The 6,892-nt window shown below is 46.5% G+C and overlaps 1 non-coding gene across 1 annotated transcript; it reads left to right on the top strand.

Annotated features, from left to right (window-relative positions):
- The first annotated feature begins 6,401 nt into the window (after positions 1–6,401).
- LOC115873345 lies at positions 6,402–6,565 on the top strand. The gene has a single exon (XR_004048352.1). It is a non-coding gene; the product is annotated as a U1 spliceosomal RNA (small nuclear RNA).
- The last annotated feature ends 327 nt before the right edge of the window (positions 6,566–6,892 follow it).

Here is a 6,892-nt window from a genome sequence, read left to right as displayed (position 1 = left end):
TAGGTATGTGACTGTGCCTCTTGGATTGAATGACTGGTGAAATGGTCAAGACTGTTTATCCCACAACTTGTGGTAGCATTACCAGCAGTGGTACTTGTAGTCCAACCAATGTCGCTCGCATGGGACTTCCCTGGAAAGCTCTCACTGATCCTGCCCCAATGAGTTCTCCTTCCTTTTTCAGATGCATGTGAAATAAGCTCGTGTTTACCCAGAACAGGTCTCTTTGGGTGGTACTACCAGTTTGCACTCGTCTACTTACCTAAAAGAGTTGGCTGTGCAAACCCACCCAGCAGTCCCATGAAAGAAAGGCCTGGCAGTCTGCTCCCATAAAGATGATCACTGAGAAATGCCTCTGGAGCACAGTTCCACTCACTCATAACACAGGGGGGCTGCCATGAGTTGGAGTTGTCCTGATGGCGATGGATTAGGTTACCCTGAGTGATGTATCCCTGGGGTGTGCAAACAGTTAATAATCTCTGCTACGAACCACAAGATTAGAGGTTCAAGTCCACGCAGAGGCACCTCTGAAGATGGATTTGGTAATCCACTTCCAAATACTCAGATGTTAAGATACGATGGACTACAGTTCTAGTCAGTAGCACATGGGGTTTCCAGGGGTACGGGTGGACCGGACAAGAATAGAGTTGGTTTGGCTACTGTGAACGAGCTGCTCCTATGTGGTGCACATGGTGAATGAGCTCAACCATCACCCAAAAGGTCAGAGGTGGAAGTCTACCCAGAGGTACCTTGGAAGAAAAGCTTGTCAATCTATTTTCAAAGATTCAGATGCTAAGATCCTGTGAAGCACGTGTCTACGCTGACACACTGCCACGAGTCATTCGGACTGCCAGGAGCCAGAAGGCACTTGACACCATGGAGGATTTGTGTCTGTCTGTCTGTCTGTCTGTCTGGCAAGCTGAATGAAGGCAGTCTGTGCGTTTTAAGTGCCATCAAGTTGGTTTCAGCTCATAGCTGAAGGTGACACGGCCCTGGCCTGTCCCGTCCTCACCATCGTCATGTTGCAGCCACTGGGTCGATCCATCTCAGGACACCTCTCCCCCTTTTTTGCTGACTCTCTGCCCCCCACAAGCCTTCCTTTTCCAGGGACTGGTCTCTCCTGATGGGATGTACAAAGGACAGGAGATGAAGTTTGGGGGTCCTCACTTTGAGGGGCCTTCTGGTTGTACTTCTTCCAAGACGGATTTGCTGGTTCTTCCGGCAGTCTGCGGCCCTTTCGATACTCTTTATAACACCATCCTCCACACGCATTACACTTTTGGCAATCCTTCTTATTTGTTGTCCAGCTTTTGCATGCACATGAGGCAATTAAAATACCTTGGGGTGGGTCAGGTGCACCTTGGCTTTTCAACACTGTAAAGACATCTTGGGCAACAGATTTCCCCAATGCAATAATGACACCATTTGGTCCCTCCTTTGTGGCTTCAGGGAACACTGGTTGTGGATCCAAGCAAAAGTAAATCTTTGACACCTTGAATCTTTCTCCATCTGTTGATCCAGTGGTGAGGACTTTTGTTTTCTTTAAATAGAATTTTATATTCTTTACAGTCTGTTCTCTTTATAGTCTATAATCCATACTAATGTCTGCAGCCTTCGATCTTCATCAGTAAGTGCTTCCAGAGGTCTTGCTTTTTAGCAAGCAAGGTGGTGTCATCTGCGTATCACAGGTTGTTAACAAGCCTTCCTCCAATCCTGATGCCACACTCTTCCTCATGTAGTCCAGCTCCTCTGATGATGTGCTCAGTGTGCGATCGAAGAAGTACGGCGAGAGAACAGAACTCTGAGGCGCATCTCTCTTGACTTGAAACCAGGCAGTATTTCCTTGTTCTGGTCACAGGCCTGCCTCATGGCCTGTGTTTAAGAGCTCCACAGGAGCAAAATTACGTGTTCTGGATCTCTCATTATTAAACATGGTACCCATCATTTGCCACGACCTACCTACGTGCATAGCTTTGGGCAGTCACCTCAATGTAAGTAAATGGTGCGTTGTAAGCATTTGCTGAATGAACGTGGGCGGCAGCTCTCAAGTGAAATGTGCATGACAGACACCATTGACCGAGTGCCCTCTGGGCGCCAGAATTGTTGGCTGGCACAAGTGGTTTACATTCTACTAGCCAGAATGTTGGCAGTTCAAACCCATCCAGATGAACCTTAGATGGTAGACCTGAGACTCTGTGTCCCAAGGGTCACAGGCCTGGGAATCTCTACAGAGGGTTGCTATGAACCAGGATCAATTTGATAACAGTGGGTTCAAAAACACAACCCGTTCCAATCCAGTTGATTATGATTCGGAAAGGGTCCCTTGGGTGTGAGTGTCGAGCTGTGCTCCAATGCTGACTTTTGGGGAAGTAGAGTGCCAGGTCTTTCTTCTCAGGCACATCTGGGTGGACTCAAGCCTCCAACTGTAGGGTTAGCCATCGGTGTATGGAAATTAGCCATTTGCACTATCCAGGGATTCCACGTCAACATTAGCCTAAGAAAAATTGACGATTGGTGTATGTCTGAAAAAGAGAGTGAGAGAGAGAGAAATGAAGATGATTAGAGTGCAGTCCCATGATGCTGTTTCTGCCCAAAGCAGTATTAGCCCGCGAGTCTCTGTTCATACAGGAACACACACTGCTTGGCAAGGAAGCACCTTTCAAGAACCACAGTAGTTTCTACGAGAGGCGAAGCAGGTGCTTCATAGACAAGAGACGTCACGGCTCTGCCAGCCTTCATCTATTCTTGATTAGCCTCCCCGCTGCCCAGTCCCGTCCAGGCCATTCCCTTTAAGAGGAGGTCCCCGAGTCCCTTATGCCTCAAAGAAATCTGAGTCTGCATATTCCTGAAATAGCCCAAAGCTTCATCCCAAGCAGGTCAGGGCCCTCAACCCGGAGTGGGATCCTTATGGGGATGCTTTTAGAAGTGTGCGGGTGGCAGCCTGAAAGGTGTGGTGAGTCTCAATTAATAAGTGCTGAGGGAGGTCATGCAGACGCAGCTGAGGTATGAGCCAGCCGATGTGGCTTGAGGTGGTGGGTCTCTGGAATGTATCAGTAGCAGAGGGAGGGAGTAAAAGTGGAAAATATCCTCAGACACCCCCCCGCCCCTGATTTCTCAATTAAAATTCCAGGGGCCCCCCAGAGACTTTTGCAACCTGTTATTTTAACGTAAAGTAGGCTTGCCAGCTAGCCCGGGCCCAAGTTCTGATTAACGGATGCATTTGCCCTATGATTAACCATTCGAGAACAAAGCAGAGATGGGAAGTAGGGTAAGGTAGTGGTTAAACATGCTTACTTAGTTGTGGCCAAGACAGTTCAAATCTCAGCTTTACATCTGGGATCTTAAAGGCTTGTTTTCAAATAAGCAGTCAACTAAGTGAGGTGTCATCCAAGTCCACGTGGAAGAAGCACACCAGTCTGTATGAACTAAAGATATTAAATCACAAAATCCAAGGAGGGAATGGTATCAGAGGTTGAATTGTGAACTTCTGGTCTTCAGAAGGCTATGGATGACAGTGGATGCCCCAGATCCATGTGCAGGGTCCACACATGGTTTAAGCCTCTGGTGAATCTCCTCTAAATATAGTCCAGGGATATGCACAGCCATCTATCAGACAGAGAGCATTTTCAGGTCAATTATGGCAGAAGCAGATAGGTAAAATGTAATACCTTATTATTTAATCTTCCTTTTGACCCAATTAAAGGTGTTTGTCTTTAATATTTTCTGCTTTCTGCTCTCTTTGATTGAGATGCTTTATGCTTTGTCCAGTCATTGTTGTTTTTTGTTTTAGTTGTTTGCTTTCTATGTACCTTTTGCTTGATTTTCTGTATCTGCAATCCAAGCTGGGGCAATCTAGAGAGACTGCCACTGGATTAATACTTGCTTAGGGTCATGATAGGGGAGGATGAGGGAAAATGGGGAAGGAACAATGAGAAGAAAATGTTCTGAAATTGTGGCGATGATTGCACAACTCTTCTTCATATGACTGAATGATTCAATTGCATGCTATGTGAACTATCTGCCAATAAAACTTTTAAATCTCAGCTTAATCACTTGCTCACTTAAGAAGATTTGGACAAAGAATTAATCTAAATATCAGTAAGATCCTTGAGTGATGAAAACACCCAGTCTTTGTACTCAGGTGCCAGTCAAAAGGTTAGTGGTCCTCACTTATCCAGGGGTATCTCCAAAGAACGACTTGGCAATGGTCTGCCCTCGAGTCAGCCACCGCAGACCCTGTGGAACACAGTTGGACTTGGACATATCCAGGGGCCTTTGTGATCAGAAGTCAACTGGAAAAAAACTGGCTGTGGTCTTCACCAAAGGAATCCCTGGGACATGCAGCGGCTAACACACTAGGCTGCTAACAGAAAGATTGAAGGTTCCACCTCACCCAGAGGTACCTCAGAAGAAAGGCCTGGTGATCTGCTTCTGAAACATCAGCCACTGACTGCCCCACGGAGCACAGTCCTACTCTGACACAGAGAAGGTTGCCAGGAATTAGAGCTGATGGGGGAAAAATTTTGTTCACCAAAAGAACTTCAGGTAGCATTCACAAATTAAGGTGACCTCTGTGTCTTCTAACTCTGTCACTTCTTTGGGACTTTTCCATATTGTGTTCAAATTTCTCTTAAGCTTTAATGTGGTCATTCAGCGATGGCCACCGCACTGTTTTCCTTTCATCCAGAAACCTAGAAGTGAAATAACGCTACTGGGATTCTGTGCTGCACAGGAATTTTTGAAAGGCGTTTTCTCATGGTTGGGTTCAGGCCAATGCTTTTTGAGAAAGACGGGATGTGGAGCAGATGACTGATCCCTGCCTGTCCTTCAGGAGCAGCTCCTCAGTTAGCGTCAAAGGGCTTTGTGCTGTTCTTCACCCAGCCAGCAGAGTTGATTATGGAAACCCAGAGGGAAAGTGCAGATGAAAGGGGACCAATGGAATGCCTTAATGTGTATGTGTATGTGTGTGTGTGTGTGTGTGTGTGTGTGTGCTTGTGTTAGAACAAAGGAGGGAGATTGGCATTTTTCCCTGTAGATTAAAATGGTGCAATTTGTGGTATAAAAGAACATGACCTAACCTGAAGGGCCAAGATGTGGGAATGGTGCTAGAGTAGTGGACACGAAGTTGCCTCGCATGGATTTTGTCCCCAGCACCAAGACACTATTGGAACCAGAGCAGGCAGAGAGGACAAGGAAGGGACTCAATACCCCAGCTTCTCTTCCTCCTGCCAATCGCCCTACAGGACCCTCTTATTGACATCCAGAAAGCAGGCGGTCTGGGCGCTGCAGCCTGTAGATGTCAGCCTTTGACGGGAATCAGGGAGGGACATGGAGGCCAACAAGCACAGACTTAATGTTCTATAACCTGACTGCCGGTTCCCTCCCCCCACCCCCATCTCTTGCTTCTCATAAAATCGCATATACACATAAACATTGGAAACCACAACTGAGCACTTAAACTCAATTGTTTGGGGACCAAATGTTGTTGTTGTTGCTGTTGTTAGTTGCCATAGAGTTGGCTCTGACCCATGGCGATCCTTATGCACAGCAGAATGAGACACTGCACGGTCCTGCGCCATCCTCACCATTGTTCCTAAGCCTGAACCCATTGATGCCGCCCCTGTGTCCATCCATCTCCTCGAACACGTTCCTCTTTTTTGCTGCCCTTCTACTTTACCAAGCATGATGGCCTTCTCCAGGGACTGGTCCTTCCTGACAATATGTCCAAAGTCTGTGAGATGAAGTCTGTGCCTATGCTTCTAAGGAGCACTCTGGTCTTAATTCTTGCAACGAAGATTAGTTTGTCAGTTTAGCAGTCCATGGTGCACTCTTCTCCAGAACCCCAATTCAAATGCACAAATTCTTCTATGATCTTCCTTATTTAATGTCAACTTTCACGTGCATATGATGCAAAGGAGAATACCATTTGAGTCAGGTGCACCTTAGTCCTCAAAGTAACCTTCTTGCTCTTCAATATGCTAAAGAGGTCTTGTGCAGCAGATTGAGCTAATGCAATATTGTGTTAGTGTTGGGTTGACTAGAGAAATAAAATTATCGACACTCATATGTGTATATGTATGTTGTGAATGCAACATACTGGCATGAAGCAGAGAACCAATAGAGAGGTCTGTGGGGCCAGACCCAATCCCAGCTACATGGACCACCCCCCCATCCCCACCCCTGAAGAATGCACTACAGAAGACAGCAATGAAGCAACAGCTAGGGGAGAGAGGTGCATCTGATCAGAGCACACAGGAGCAAACATACTTTACAAATGTGCTCACACAGTGGATGTATGTATGGATTGTGATAAGAGCTGTAAGAACCCCCACTTTAAAAAAAATTTTAAAAAACAAGAAGCTTTATATAAAGAGTAATTATATATTTTCCAAAAAATTCCAGCCATACTTACCTGGCAGGGGAGATACCATGATCACGAAGGTGGTTTTCCCAGGGCAAGGCTCATCCATTGCACTATGGGTGTGCTGACCCCTGCGATTTCCCCAAACGTGGGAAACTCAACTGCATAATTTGTGGTAGTGGGGGACTGCGTTCGCGCTATCCCCTGCAGGAAAAAAAAATTCCAGCTCAGTCCAGATCAAGTCCATAAGTCCGATATTAGCCCATATGTCCTATACCAGTTTGTAAATTCCTCTTAAGATTCATGCAACATATGCAATAATGCAAAATGCAAGAAGATCACAGGTCAGTGGGTGGAAAGTCTTGTGGATCCAGTGGTGGTGGAAGTATCTCAGCTCTGGCATGGGTCTCCACGTGGCTCCTCCAGCTCCAAGGCTTTAGCTCCATCAGTGTTTCTCCATGTGGCTTGTCAGCAGAAACGTCTCACAGGGGAGTGTGTGTGTGTGGCCTCCAGTGAGCTATTTATCTCCTTCAT

This window comes from Echinops telfairi, unplaced genomic scaffold (assembly GCF_000313985.2).
Source record: "Echinops telfairi isolate 266 unplaced genomic scaffold, ASM31398v2 ScPeMD7_7468;HRSCAF=8506_0, whole genome shotgun sequence".
In the NCBI taxonomy this organism is placed as follows: Eukaryota; Metazoa; Chordata; class Mammalia; order Afrosoricida; family Tenrecidae; genus Echinops; species Echinops telfairi.
The sequence above is the reverse complement of the archived record's forward strand: the minus strand, read 5'-3'. Positions and strand labels throughout refer to the sequence as shown.